The sequence below is a fragment of the Sorex araneus genome, chromosome 5, assembly GCF_027595985.1.
Source record: "Sorex araneus isolate mSorAra2 chromosome 5, mSorAra2.pri, whole genome shotgun sequence".
Classification (NCBI taxonomy): Eukaryota; Metazoa; Chordata; class Mammalia; order Eulipotyphla; family Soricidae; genus Sorex; species Sorex araneus.
Genome location: NC_073306.1, coordinates 143,708,572 through 143,722,701, shown reverse-complemented (window position 1 = coordinate 143,722,701; position 14,130 = coordinate 143,708,572). Strand labels below are relative to the sequence as shown.

At 57.5% G+C, this 14,130-nt stretch overlaps 1 protein-coding gene across 4 annotated transcripts in view; it reads right to left on the bottom strand.

Moving 5' to 3' along the window:
* NSD2 (nuclear receptor binding SET domain protein 2) overlaps positions 1-2,071 on the bottom strand; it is a 95,453-nt gene extending 93,382 nt beyond the window's left edge. For 3 of the 4 annotated variants that reach the window (XM_055139267.1, XM_055139269.1, XM_055139270.1), the window contains exon 1: positions 1,919-2,071. The gene's annotated coding sequence lies outside the window, so the exon portion shown is untranslated. Of the gene's footprint in view, positions 1-621; positions 1,066-1,918 lie in introns of those variants that run through there. The other variant, XM_055139268.1, reaches the window with a different exon arrangement.
* Between the last annotated feature and the right edge of the window lie 12,059 nt (positions 2,072-14,130).

Below are 14,130 nucleotides of genomic sequence, written 5' to 3'. Positions count from 1 at the left end.
AAGCTCTTGTTAAAGCACTTTCTTATTTATCGGGGTTGGAGCAATAGCACAGCTGGTAAGGCACTTGTCTTGCACCCAGCTGATACTGGTTCTATCCCAGGAGTTATTCCTGAGCAAAGAGCCAGGAGTCATCTCTGAGCACCTCTGGGTGTGGTACGAAAAAAAATTTTAGTTATCTATCCAGATTTTTTTCTTTTTTTGCTTTTTGGGTCACATCCAGCGATGCTCAGGGGTTACTCCTGGCTTTGCGCTCAGGAATTACTCCTGGCAGTGCTCGGGGGACCATATGGGATGCTGGGAATCGAACCCAGGTAGGCCCTGTGCAAGGCAATGCCCTACCCACTGTGCTACCGCTCCAGCCCCTTATTTATCCAGATTTTAAAGGGGAGGGGGCAAATTTAATGTAGGTGATGAATTCCACATCATCTTAGCACATGCTTTTTCTACGCTTGGGGACAGTCCTCCATCTTACAGAACACAGTGTTCTTCCCTTTTACCGCACAGGTTACACCTCTGATTCCACCTACTTTTCCCTATTGTTCACCAAGTGTAAAATCTTTTCTTTTTGATAAAAGTGATTATTTTACATTCTGCCAGATGAGAATAAATAAGTTGGACTACCTGGTATCTGGGAGATGAATGACCAAAGGGCTGAAACACACTCTGCATGTGAGGCCACATGGTTCCCCGCCCATCCCCAAAAGAGGGGACATCCGAAGAGGCACAAGGAAAGACCGAGTCCTAGAGTCTTCGCTTCCTATGACTCAGACCTGCTCTCCACTCGACTCCTGGCACCCAAGCAGGTTTACCTGCTTCACCGGCCCCCTATGACTCAGTTGCACAAAAATCATAAAGTGGGTGTAGAGAGCGCACCGGGGCTCAGGAGCCGCCTTGTGTGCCGGGACCCCGCTGAGACCCCGGGATGGTGCGCTGAAAGGCCCGCTGGACAATCCCGTGGCCACACCTCGTGGCCTGCTCGCCTCACGCTGGGCAGCTGCCGCACACATGCAGCCCGAGTGAACGCGTTCGCGCGGGCGGGAACGCGGCGCCCGTCCCAGTCCGGGCGTCCCGGGCTCCGCGGGCTCCGGGCTCGCACCCCGAGGCGGGGGCCCGCGGGGGCAGAGGGCGGCGGCGCGCGCCGAGGCCCGGGACGACCGAGAGGAAATGACTCGCGCGGCCGCGCGGGCCCGGCCCTCTCGGCTCGCGGCCGCCGCAGTGTCCCCGGCTCGGGCCGGGCGGGCGACGGGGGACGGCGCGCGCGACAAAGTTCCAGCCCCGCGCCGCGGGCGCTTCGGGAGCGCGGCCCGAGGGGTCTAACTCTGCCCGAAGTCAAGGCCGGGGCGGCGCGGGCGCCAACTTCCCCCGCGCCGCCAAGTTTCCCGCACGGCCGCGCGCGCCCCGCGCCCCGACCCGCCGCCGCCGCCGCCCGGGCCTCAGGCCGCCACCTGCCAGGGCCGCGCTGCCCGCGCTGCCCAACGGCCGGCGAGCGGGACTGCGGGGCCACGGCGCCGCCACACAAAAAGCGCCGCCCGCGCCGCGCCGCGCTGCCCGCGCCGCCTCCCCCGAGCCGCCCGGCCCGGCCCGGCCCGGCCCGGCCCGGCTCACAAAGGCGGGCCGGCCCCGCGGCGCCACGGGAACAAAGGCGGCCCGACCCGGCCCGGCCCGGCCCGCTTGGCCGGCACAGGTGCAGCCGCCCGCCCGGGCCCAACATGGCCGCGCCCGCCCGGCCCGTTAGCCGCCTCAGCCGCCTCAGCCCGCCTCAGCCCGCCTCGGCCGCCTCAGCCCCGCGCTCCGCGCCAGCGCCCCCGCCCGTGGCCCGGCCCGGCCTCAGCCCCGGCCCTCGGCCACGGCCCGCAGCCCGGCCCGGCCTCGGCCCCGGCCTTCGGCCCCGCGCGGCTCCGGCCCGCGGCTCAGTGACCTGTTGTGCTGCGCATCCTCCGGCGGCGGCTCGCGACGCGGGCGGCGGCTCCGGGCGGCGGGCCCCGAGGGGGTCGCAGCGGCGGGAGGGCGGGCGCCGAGGGGAGGGGGCGGCGGCGGCGGGCGCAGCGCGGCCAGGCCGAGGCTCTCCGCGCGCGGCGCCGACCCCGCCCCCGCGCCTCCCGCCCGCCGCCGCCGCCGCCGGGCCGCGGCCGCCTGGCAGAAGCCGCGGGAAAGTGCGCGCCGCTGATTGGCTGCCGCGCTCGCGGGGCCGCGGGCCGGGCTTTTCAAATCGGCGCGGGGCGGGCGGGGCGCGGGTGCGCGCGGCCGGCGGCGCGGAGCCGCGCGAGGCCTGGGGCGGGCGGCGGGCGCGCGCCGGGCGGCGGCGACGACCAGCGCGAAGCGGCGCCCGAGCCCGCGGCGCGCCGTGACGTCACGGTCGCGCGGCCAAGGTTCCCCACCCCCGCGCGCGCGCGCGCGCCCACCCCGCGCGATCGCGGCCCGGCGCGCGGCCGGCCGTGGAGTGGGCGCGCGCGCTTGCGGCGGGCGGGCACATGGGACCCAGCCAGAGACCCCCCGCGCGGCCCACCGGAGCCGGCCAGTCTTGGGCCTGCATCAGAGGCGGCAAGAACGGCCTCCTGGGCCGTCCAGCTCTGCCTGAACTGGCCGGGAAGCCCTGCGAGGGGTGCATGGAGAAGCCAGCTCTGTGGACTCACCCTTGCCTGCGCTAAGCCCTCAGACCACCAGTGCCCACTTAACTTGGCACTGGGGGCAGCAACCTGTACGGAACCAGAAAATGACCAGGGGAGAGGATGGGTCAGCTCACTGGCCCTGGGCTTCTCCTGCGGAATAGCTGCAGGGCATGAATCCATCTCTTCCCTGCTGCGCACAGTGCAGCTCCTGTAACCCCGAAGTGAGGAGGCCCAGGCAGCCAGCTCAGAAAGACCACTCTGGCTGGGGTATGTCAGCCAAGCTGGCTCAGGCCAGCGTCCAGAGAGGGCCTTCTGCCCTTCGTCCAGGCTGCCCACTCCTCAGGCCACGTGCCAGCTCACTGAGGAAATGGAGCCAGTCCTTCTGGTGGGCAGCATTGACTCGGAAAGCATAGTACTTAAGAGAAAAGACTCCCTCCATCCACCATACTTCCTGCCCACCGAGAAACATGCGTTGCTTCAAAACTTCCTATAAAGCCACCATTATCAAGACAGAGTGACAGACGGGAAAGAACAGACGGAACAGAGCCCAGAACTGGGTTCACACTGTGTTAGCTGACCTTAGACAAAAGAGTAAGTTGATGAAGCAAAGATGGTCTTCTCCACACGCCACACACAGTACGCACAGGACCACCACAAGCAAGGAGAGAAATTGAGATAGCTGTGTGTGTGAGCGATGAGGGCAGAGTCCACAGCCTTGTTCCTGTCAGTTATACACCTCTACCACTGAGCTAGTTACACAGACTTGGGGACTCAAATGGATCTAGGGACTAGAGCCATAGGTTCTACAGCGCAGAAGGCCACAGGCCTTACTCAGCTGACCCGGATTCTAGGGGCCACCCTATGTGGTTCCCAGTTAGGAGCAAGCCCTATTCACTGCCAAGTATGGCCCAAAAAACAAAATAAAATGGATCTAGGCTGGGCTGGAGCAATAGCACAGCGGGTAGGGCGTTTGCCTTGCAAGCATTCAATTCCCAATGTCCCATATGGTCCTCTGAGCACAACCAGGAATAATTCCTGAGTGTATGAACCAGGAGTAAACTCTGTGCATCGCTGGGTGTGACCAAACAAGGAAAAAAAAAATGGATATAGGCCAGGGCTGGAAAGAGAGTTCAAAGGCTGAAACATGTTTTCTACATGTTGAGGCCTGGGTTCTATCCCCAGCACTGCATGGTCCCTCAGGCACCACTGGGAGTGACCCCTGAGTACAGAGCCAGGAGTAAGCTCTGACCACCACCAGGTGTGGCCCAACTTCACCTCCTCCCCAGTCAAAAAAAGAAAGACCTGGTAGAGTTTACTAAAATGAAAACTCCCCAGGGGCTGCAGAGACAGTCCGAGTGGCTAGGGCACACACTGTCCACTCTCACACAAGAGAATGGTTCCTCCCTCTGCTTGGGAGACAATAACCACCAATACAGGAATTCCCAATAAATTTTTATTCCTTAAGAAGAAAAAAACAGGCAGGAGAACTAGAACAAAGGTAAGGCGTTTGTCTTGCATGCAGCCACCTCAGGTTCAATCCTCAGCATCCCATATGATCCTCAGATCACCACCACGAATGATTCCTGAATGCAGAACCAGATGTGACCCTTGAGCATCTCCAGGTGTACCCCCCAAAACCAAAACATTTTTAAAACGCAATGAAAACTCACCAAGCCCAGGGATAATGGCTCAGTGGGGGGCACTTACCTTGAAAGCCAGGGCCAAGGAGGCTGTAGGCTTGAGCCTCAGCACCCCCTCATCTGCCAACACTTCTGATGCTGACTGGATGGCAGCCAGCAGCAGAGCCCAGCCACTGTGACAACAGAACCGTATGCTGGAGGAGGCTGTGCACATGTGGCACGGGGACCTGGGAACCTAAAACTATGCTCGAATATGGTTTATTTGGACAAGGCTGGGAAATGTGGAAATTTCCTAATTTAAAGAAAACTTGGAGGGGCTGGAGAGATAGAATAGCAGATAGGGTGCCTGTCTTGCATGCTGCAGACCTAGGTTCACTCTCCAACACTCCTTTTGGTCCCCCAAGCTTGTCAGGAGTAATTCCTGAGGACAGAGTCCGAAGTAACCCTTCAGTATCACCAGGTGTGAACCAAAAACCAAAGAAAAGCCTTAGAGCCTGACTTCCAGCACAGTTCCTGGGGATGAGGCATGGCTGTGTGGGTCATAGCAGGGCTCTTGGCTGCTCCATCTGAGGTTACTGGGATGATTTCTAGAACCACATCAGGAAAACTCCAAGCATTGAGCCAGGAAGTCAGGATAGGCCCCCAGTACCAGTGGGTATAGTCTAAAACCAAGAATAAATCCAATATCTTTGGCATGTGACCTACATGGCTGGTGTCTCTGTTGCGGGAGCAGAGATCAGGAAATGAGGTAACATGTCTGCACAGAAGAATTACAGCTAAGAGCCCTGGGGACATGCAGGAGCAGGTGGAGGCCTGGCATGGGGATACAGAGACCATAATAACTGACTCCGGGAGAAGTGTGAACCCCAACTGAATAGGGGCACAGGCTGGGCCCCATGTCCAGGGGAGGGAAGGAAGTGCTGCCCGGCTGCCATAACAGGATGTCCACAGGGCTACAGAACTGACAAAGGAGGTGGCACCTGGCCCTCAGACGGTCCCTCTCCCCATCCCTATCCTGGACTTTGACCAGGCCCGCTCCCATTCAGTGGCCTTGGGTGGAAAAATTTTCAGATTGAGCCAAGGCCAGGGGTCTCTGATGCGGCCTCAGACTGGCCTCTGGACAAGAGCAGCACATTGGACATTCCCAGGGGAGCAGGTGCCCCCTCTCCAGGCCCCACATATGTCAGAGTCTATGGCTCTCCCTCTGCCTGCTCACCCGCACCAAGCCTGGTGCTCAAGCTCCTTGTACCAAAGGGTGGAGAGAAAGGCCTGTGGTCAGGAAGGAGGAGCTGAGCATGGGGGTCTGGAAAGAGCCCTGGGGGCAGAGCACATTCTCTGCCCCCTCTGCTTCCCCACAATGACCTCATATCCCCCAATCCCTGCCTCAGGATCCAGGAGACCCAGATCCCTGTACCCCCGACTGGTGCCCAGGGGCCAGGCTCTTTGCTGTTTCCATGGGGACGTGCACCCTCTGATCCTGGGCTTGCTCCATCCTTGGCCAAATAAAGAAGCTTCCTGGGGCTGGAGCAATAGCACAGCGGGTAGGGCGCTTGCCTTGCACGCGGCCAACCCAGGCTGACCCAGGTTCGAATCCCAGCATCCCATATGGTCCCCTGAGCACCGCCAGGGGTAATTCCTGAGTGTAGAACCAGGAGTAACCCCTGTGCATTGCTGGGTGTGACCCAAAAAGCAAAAAAAAAAAAAAATAATAAAATAATAAAATAAAATAAAGAAGCTTCCTGGCTCCAGGAGGACGAGAGGGCAGCTCCTCCTATAGCCCAGGCCACTCTGCCCTTCAGGCTGCACACTGGATGCAGCAGTAAGCCTCTCAGTGCTCTGACTGGGGCCTCAGCAGACAGCAGCAAGATGGAGCAGATGGAGGCAATGGAAATGGAGAGGATGGAGGAGATGGAGATGGAGGGGATGGGGATGGAGAGGATGGAGAGGGAGGGGATGGAGAGGGAGGGGAGGGAGGGGGAGGGGAGGGAGGGGAAGGGGAGGGAGGGGAAGGGGAGGGAGGGGAAGGGGAGGGAGGGGATGGAGGGGATGGAGAAGGAAGGGATGAAAGGGATAGAGGCCTCCACCCTGCTGAGAGTCTCCATAGTCGCCTCCAGGAACAAATCTACGCCTGTGCTCAGAGCTAGTGCAGGAGCATCACAGAACCACCTTTGGAAGCCCTTCCGGGGAGCCTGTCCAGCAGCTCTGGGCACAGCAGCCCTCCTTGGTGCCTCTGGGCATTTGGCTTCCAGGGTCCACTCCAGCCCCCTCTCCACTCCCTCTGTCCTTCCCCTCCTCCCTTCCCCTCCCCTCTCATACCCTCCCTCTTCTTCCCCTCCTCCCTTCCCCCTTCTCCCCTGCCTCCCCTTTCTCTGCCTCTCCCTCCTCTTTCCTCCCCCTCTTCCCTCCCCTCTCATCTGTCTCCTTCACTCCCTTCCACCTCTCCTTTCCTTCCCTCTTCCTCTCCCTTCCCCTGTACTGCCCCACCAGCCCAGGGGCCATTGGCTTTCCTGGCCTTCCGCAGTAGAAAGTAGTTCTACTGCCGCTCTCCTCCTTTCTCCTGTCCCCACCTCCCCTCTTCTTTGTTCCTGGGCCATACCTAGCAAGGCTCAGGGATTCCTCCTGTTGCTGCATTCAGGAATCACTCCCAGGACTTTATGAAATGCCAGGGATCAAATGGGGCGGCCATGTGCAAGGCAAACGCCTTATGGATAGTACTCTGCCCCCATCCTTCCCTCTTTTTTTTCTCTCTTCTTCTCCCTTCTCCTTCTCTCCTCCCCTCTCCTCTCCTCTGGTCATTCAGTGCTCCTCCTCTCACTGGCCCCAGCTTAGTCTCCTTTAGACCAGGAGACTCTTCATTTTTTTCGTTTTGTTTTATAGCCACACCAGGCAATATGCAGGGCTTACACATGGCTCTGTGCTCAGGAATCACTGCAGGCAGGCTCAGGGGAGCATACAGGGTGTGGGGACCAAGCCCAAGGTAAATGCCCTTGCTTGCTATGATCTGCATGCTGTGGGAGAGGAAGTGGTGCAAGAGAGAGCAGACATCTCCACACCTGAGGGGTCCTTTTCAGCATTCTCTTCCTGCCCTGGAGCCCACAGACCCAAAGGCCCTTTCCTTTAGTTATTCTACTGAAGTGATTTTGCACTTACAGAAAGATACATAGATAACCCAAGCCCCACCACGACTGCTCCCAGCACTGACACATTATAAGCCCTTGGTTCCTTTGTCAAAACTGAGAAACCAAGACTGGTTCAGTATCAGTACAAAAGGCTTGAGGGGGTCTCCTGCACTGCTCAAGGAGCAGGAGACCAAGCTGCCGCTGTAGCCCACTTAGTGGAGGGCAAGGACAGTGGGATCTGGGTCCCTCAGGTGGCCGGGAGTGCTTAGCCAAGTCCTGGGACATCCTTCTGGCCCCAGGGAGATTCCATCTTCTGCACAGGACTGGGGCCACGCCCAAGTAAAGCATCCTCCAGACCTGGATGCAGACGTTCCCCCTGCGGCATGAGACAACATGCCCCCCCCCCCCCATGGATCTGATCAGATTGTTTTGATTATTGTGCCTTCAGGACATTGTAACTGGTTTGGGGGCCATACCCAGGGATGCTCAGGGTTTCTGTGCTCAGGAATCACTTCTGGGGGCACGGGGGACACATATAGCACTGGGGGTCAAACACACATCTGAAATCTGTTGGGTCCCTCTTGTTGCCATCCCACATCCCCTGCACAGTGCTGGGTGAGACACTGCTGATAACTACTTCCTACTGCCGAAGGCCAGGAAAGCCAATGGCACCTGGGCTGGCAGGACAGCACAGGGGAAGGTGTGCGCCTTGCACATGGCCCAGCCTGGTTTTATCCCCAAGGCTGTGGGTGCTACTGGTGCTGGCAGGAGGTCCTGCTGGTCTCATGAGAAGCTCTCCCAGGGAGTGCCTCGTAGGAGCCAGGGTTGGGGGACCAGCCTCGGGACACCCACATTCTCTGCTCCACCACCACTCACAGGAGAGCAAGTGGGGGGGAGGGGACAAAGGTGCACGGTGAAGGCGGCGGGGTGGGGTGGTGGGAGCCGCCTTAGACTGGCCCTATAAGACACTTGGAAGCAGTTTCTTAAAGTAAGGAAGAAACAGGGTCTAATGCGTGAAGGGAAAAGGTGCCCCACAGAATAATGGGAGCCATAGGCAGGGCCAGCAGGATATAGAAAGAACGACTTCTCCCCAAAGTCCATGCAGGGCTGTGAAGGGGGTGGGGATCACACACATGCATGCCCCACTCTGGTGTTCCAGTGCTTGGCTGTGGTGCTCACCAGGTTGACCCTACGCCAGGCTGCAGGACTCAGCTCCTGGAGTTGAACTCCTTTAGCTGCAGTGCACACACACTCCTACCAAAGTGAGCCTCCCGCGCTCATGCCCACTGCCCAGAGGGCAGGCTCTTCAGCTAGCGCTGACCTCGCCTGACCCTAACTGACCTCACCAACTTAACCCTAAATAACCCCAGTGACCCTGAGTCTAACATAACCTTAATCAAGGTAACCTAACCCTCACAGGTCTTTCCCTAACGTAACCCTAACTAACCGACCTACCCTAACCCTACCTGATCCTAACTCTAATCTTCCCTGCCCTAACCTTACTAGCCTAACCCTAATTCGCCCTGACCTAACCTAATCTAACCCTTCCTACCACTAAGCAAGCCAAGTCTAAGCAGCCTAACCCTAACCCACTTGAATTCTAAGCTGACTAGCCTAACCTTAATTCACCCTTGGGGCCTGCGTGATGGCACAGTGGATAGGGCGCTTGCCTTGCACCCGACTGACTCACATTCTACCATGGCAGCCCATATGGCCCCCTGAGCCCACCACCATGTGTGGCCCTGAACAAACAGAAAAACCAAAGTGTCGTATCAGCAGACAAGCACAGCTTTTCAGTTTGGGGACCTCAGAGAAGTGCAGGGCACGGGGTAGGGAGAAGGTGTATGCCTGGCTGCTGTCTGCCAGCGTGAAAGCTTCATTTTTTTTGGCTTTTTTTGGGGGGTCACATCCAGCAATGCTCAAGGGTTACTCCTGGCTCTGCACTCAGGAATCACTCCTGAAAGTGCTCAGGGGACCATAAGGGATGTCACGGGTCAAACTCGGATTAGCTGTGGGTTTGAACTGTGCAAGGTAAATGGCCTCCCTGCTGTATTATCGCTCCAGCCCCTTCAGTTCAATTTAGTCACAGCATTAAAACCCTCAGCGTGGGGCGAGGGGGGGGGGCCCCGGGGTCGGCGGGCAGGAGGGCAGCCAACAGGACTGAGGGCCAGGGCACAGGCCTGGCTCCCTGCACCAGAGGACCCCCGAGGATGGGCCACTTCAGCCAACAGCCTGTGCACAACTGGGAGCCCTCACCCCAAAGCCAGGGATGTACTTAGGTGCTAGAGTGCGGGCCCTGGGGCTGGAGTGATAGCACAGCGGGTAGGGCGTTAGCCTTGCACGCGGCCTACCGGGTTCAATTCCCAGCATCCCATATCATCCCCCCGAGCACTGCCAGGAGTAATTCCTGAGTGCAGAGCCAGGAGTAACCCCTGAGCATTGCCAGGTGTGACTCAAAAAGCAAAACAAAACAAAAAAAAATAGAGTGCGTGCCCTGAAAGTGTGCGGCCTGGATTCAGTCAGGCGCCACCAAAAACATAATCAAAACCTTTAGAAGTTTGCAAAACTGATGCTGTCATCACTCTGGACTAGCTCCGCAGGCTGAGTGCAAGAACTGCCCTGAGCCAGCCCCACCACAGGCTTCATTCCTGGGTTCACTCAGCTGGACTCCAGGGCCTGAGTTCCCTTCTCCTCCCCTCCGCTTCCCTCCCTCACCAGCTTGGCCTTCCAGGTCAACATGGCCTGAGCAAACATCCTGGGCCCCAGTCCCGCTCTTTCCACTTCCTGGCAAAATCAGCCTGGTAAAATGCACCCCTACCCCACCACTTGGAAACAAAGCACAGCACACAGTCCTAGGCTGTCTTCCTAGCCCCTAAGGATTAGTCTAAACTGATCTCTAACCCAGATGAAACCATCCCTAACCTTAAGTGGGGCCCTAATCCTCACTCTAAGCGGATTCCCTAAACCCATCCCTAACCGGCCTTAAACTGATATCCTAATCTGGGGCCTAAATTGATCCCTGAGGCCCTCACCTGCCCGGAGCCACATTCCCATGTTCCGCACCGACTACCCGGGCGCACTGCAACTATCATCATGCACACCGTGGAGAATCGAGCAGTCAACGCAGGGACATAGGGAAGAAGAGACGAGAAAGGCCAAAGGCCTCCATTTCACGGGTGGCATGTGGGTGGGGCAGCCTTGGGAGTTGAGGCGCATGGAGCGCTACTTGGTTCTGAGTATTTTCATCAACCTCGTGGCTATACAAGCCGGAAGGGATGTTGAGGAAATCAGAAACTGACAGGTCTGCTACACTTACTGAAAATGAATATTCTTTTTTTTCTTTTTTTTGCCTTTTGGGTCACACCTGGTGATGCTCAGGAGTTACTCCTGGCTTTGCCCTCAGGAATCACTTCTGGTGATGCTCAGGGGACCATATGGGATGCTGGGAATTGAACCCAGGTTGGCTGCGTGGAAGGCAAATGCCCTATCCACTATGCTATCATTCAGGCCTGAAAATGAATATTCTTTGACTCTAGTACTGGGGATCAAACCTGGGCTTCTCACACACAGGGTCATGTCTGAATGTGGGTGTTCTCAGGCCACCCAACTGGGTGATAGAGCCCAGGGACCAACTCGGACTCTGCAGATACCCTGTTTTGCACCTTCCCTCCCTCACACCCACTTCCTGGCTGGAGGGCCAGAGTGATATAGTACAGTAGGTAGTGCGTTTGTTTGCCATGCATGCAACCAACCTGGTCAACCTTTGGCATCCATCTTATGGTCTCCCAAGCACCCCCAGGAGTGATCCCTGAGTGCAGAACCAGGAGTAACACTGAACAATGCTAGGTGTGGTCAAAACCAAAACCAAAACACCCTCCTGGCTGGGCTGGACAGTGGTCCTCTGGGCAGGCCCTACTGGTCCTCCTCACCTGCATACGGGGCAGGTGGCCTGCGTAAAAAATTCAAAGATGCGCGTGCAGAAGGGGTTGTGATGTGACATGTGTCGTGTTGTTTGAGAGCTCTCAGGACAGCACACTCTCTCGTGCGCTGCTCACGTTTGGTGCTCTCGAGCAGCTGTGTACAGACTGGATTAGATGGCTCCTCCTTGTGTTCTGCTTCTGTGTGTGCCGATATGCTCTCTTCTGTCTGTCTCTCTATCTCTGTCTCTATCTCTGTAGTCTCTCCCCTGGTCTCTTCTGACCTCTCTGTCTCTGTCGTCTCTCCTCTGATCTCTTTCGATCTCTCTTCTTCCGATCTCTCTCTCCAGAGCCCTTCTGCTTCAGTCTCTGGAGCCCCAGTCGCTCTCACTTCTGACTCTGACTCTGATTCTCACTCGCTTTGTGCTCTTTCTTTCCCCTGCTTCTGGCTCCGATGATTCTCTTTCGCTCTGCGCTCTGTTTCTGTGTCTTCTCCCTCATTTCTGTGTCTTCTCCTTTGCTTCTGTCTTCTCTCCCCTACTTCTCTTACAATCTTAGTTTATATAGCAATCACATAGGGTGGTAACACAAAGGTGGGTTGAACATTAACAAATCAACAAAGAGGGATAAGACCACTCTAACAAAATCTCATCTAAGAAGATTACTTCAGATTACTAGGAGATCCACTCAAGGGCAGGATCCCATCCAGGATGTGTCACTTTCTTCTTCCCTCAGCTAGCAATCCACTTAAATAGTTATAGTAAATTTACTTCTAATATTTCTAGCAATGTCATTCTGTATGAGCACAGTAAGAGATATATCAAACTTTGAAACCAAAGTTTGGTTCTTCCTGAGGACATCTCACTATATTTTCTAGACTATAGTCCTCAGGTCAGGTTAGTCTTCCTAACCCCAGCAGGGTCCTAGTCTTGTCATTACTTTTGGATCATGACAGTATTTGTCTATGACCACGCTCTCAACTTATAGTTGAGTACTGTGGCGCTTTGGCCTGACCCATTTCGATGCCAGGGTAACTCACAGTTTGCCCTAGGTCCATTCTGTCCCTCGTCAGGACTCTGCTTTTGGGATACTAGGAACTAAGGGCAACTGAGTTGAGAAAGCAGATGCCTAGGAATAAATATTATTGGACTTAATCAACTCCCAAGTTAAAAAGCATAATATTAACTGTCTTCCTGTGTCCATACAGAAAGGAGGACATTGCTTTAAGGTAAACTTCCCTGCAGCAAGGCTAAAAGGACAAACCCCATGTTATCCTACAGGCCTGGTCCCATGCACACCTGCACACGCTCACCAGGTACACCTCATACTCAGCCCTGTCCAGCAGGAAGGGACCAGAAGCAGCCTTAGGGATCAGCTTGAAGCTAGCCCCTACTCAGGGTCTACTCCTCTTCCCTTATAGCTCTGGGATAGCAGTGCCCTGGCAGCTACCAGTACTGACCAAGGCCTTGCACACTTCAGACTCCAGATGCCAGTCGTGGCAGCCCTGGCTGTCTGGAGGAAGGGGCAGGCAAGAATTGTCCCTCATGGGACTGGAGCAATGCAGTGGTAGTTTGCCTTGCATGTGGCCTTGCATGTGGCCGACCCAGGTTCGATTCCCAGCATCCCATATGGTCCCCTGAGCACTGCCAGGGGTGATTCCTGAGTGCAGAGCCAGGAGTAGCCTCTGTGCATCGCCAGGTGTGACCCAAAAAGAAAAAAAAGATTGTCTCTCCTAACCCTTCTGTGCCTCCTGAGGGGGCAGAGTTTCAGAGAAGGGCCCTGGCTTTAGGTCTGTGGGCATCCTGGCACTCAGCCTCATTCCATCTCCATTTGGGCTACAGAGCTTGCTGCCCAGTGACATATGGGCTGTCACTTATGGTGCCATCTTCTTCCATCTGAAACGAGACCACAGGCCTTCCTGGTCTAGCACGAGGTAGATGTGGCTCAGGATAATCATGGCAGGTGGCCTGCCTCTTCCAGATAAGAGTGTGGAAGATGCTGGGCAACCAGCCTCTGCAGCCAGCAATGCACACCCACAAAGAACCTGATGCACGTGCACGGGATCTAACTGACCTGCACTGGACCCTAGCAGCATGCACGGGGCCCAAGGGGCATGCATAAGACCCAACGGGGCATATGGGCACTGACTTATCTGCAGGGGGCCCAACGGGCGTGCACGCGGCCTGCACAAGGCCTGATGGACGTGCATGGGAATCCATGGGCGTGCATGCGACCTGATCAACCCGCATGAGGCCCCGACGGGTGTGCATGGGCCCTTACCAACCTGCACGAGGCCTGACGCCTATGCACGGGACCCCACAAGCATGCATGCACTAGGCCTGAGGGGCGTGCATGGGGGCCTCACTGAGGCACACAAACCAGCGAACTAGCCAGGAGAATGTGTGCAGAGTCTGGGAAACGCCTTCAGGCGGGGCTAACGGAGGTAAGGCAAGGCGAGGGCCGAGACATGTGGGCGCTCCGGACTGGGCCCGGCGCCACTGGGTTGGGGGGCGGTAGGTCCCCCGCCCCGTGGGGTCCGCGGAGCGGCCAACATCCGGGTACAGCGCGGGAAGGAGGCTTCTGGAAGCCCAGCGCCGGAACTGCGACTGCGGGGCCCAGGAGGCCACCAGCGGGAACCCAGAATGCCGTGCGGAGGGGCGAGGCCACGGAGCCGGGGCGGAGCTAGGAGGGGCGGGGCCAGTCCCGGCCGCGTTGGGGCGGGGCCGCGGCCAGTCGAGGGGGCGGGGTCAGTCCGGACCGTGTCGGGGGCGGAGCCAGGCCGGGCGCGCGGTGCAGGCCGGGAGCGCGAGTCCGCTGGCGCCGGGTCCGCCCCTCACCTGGCCGG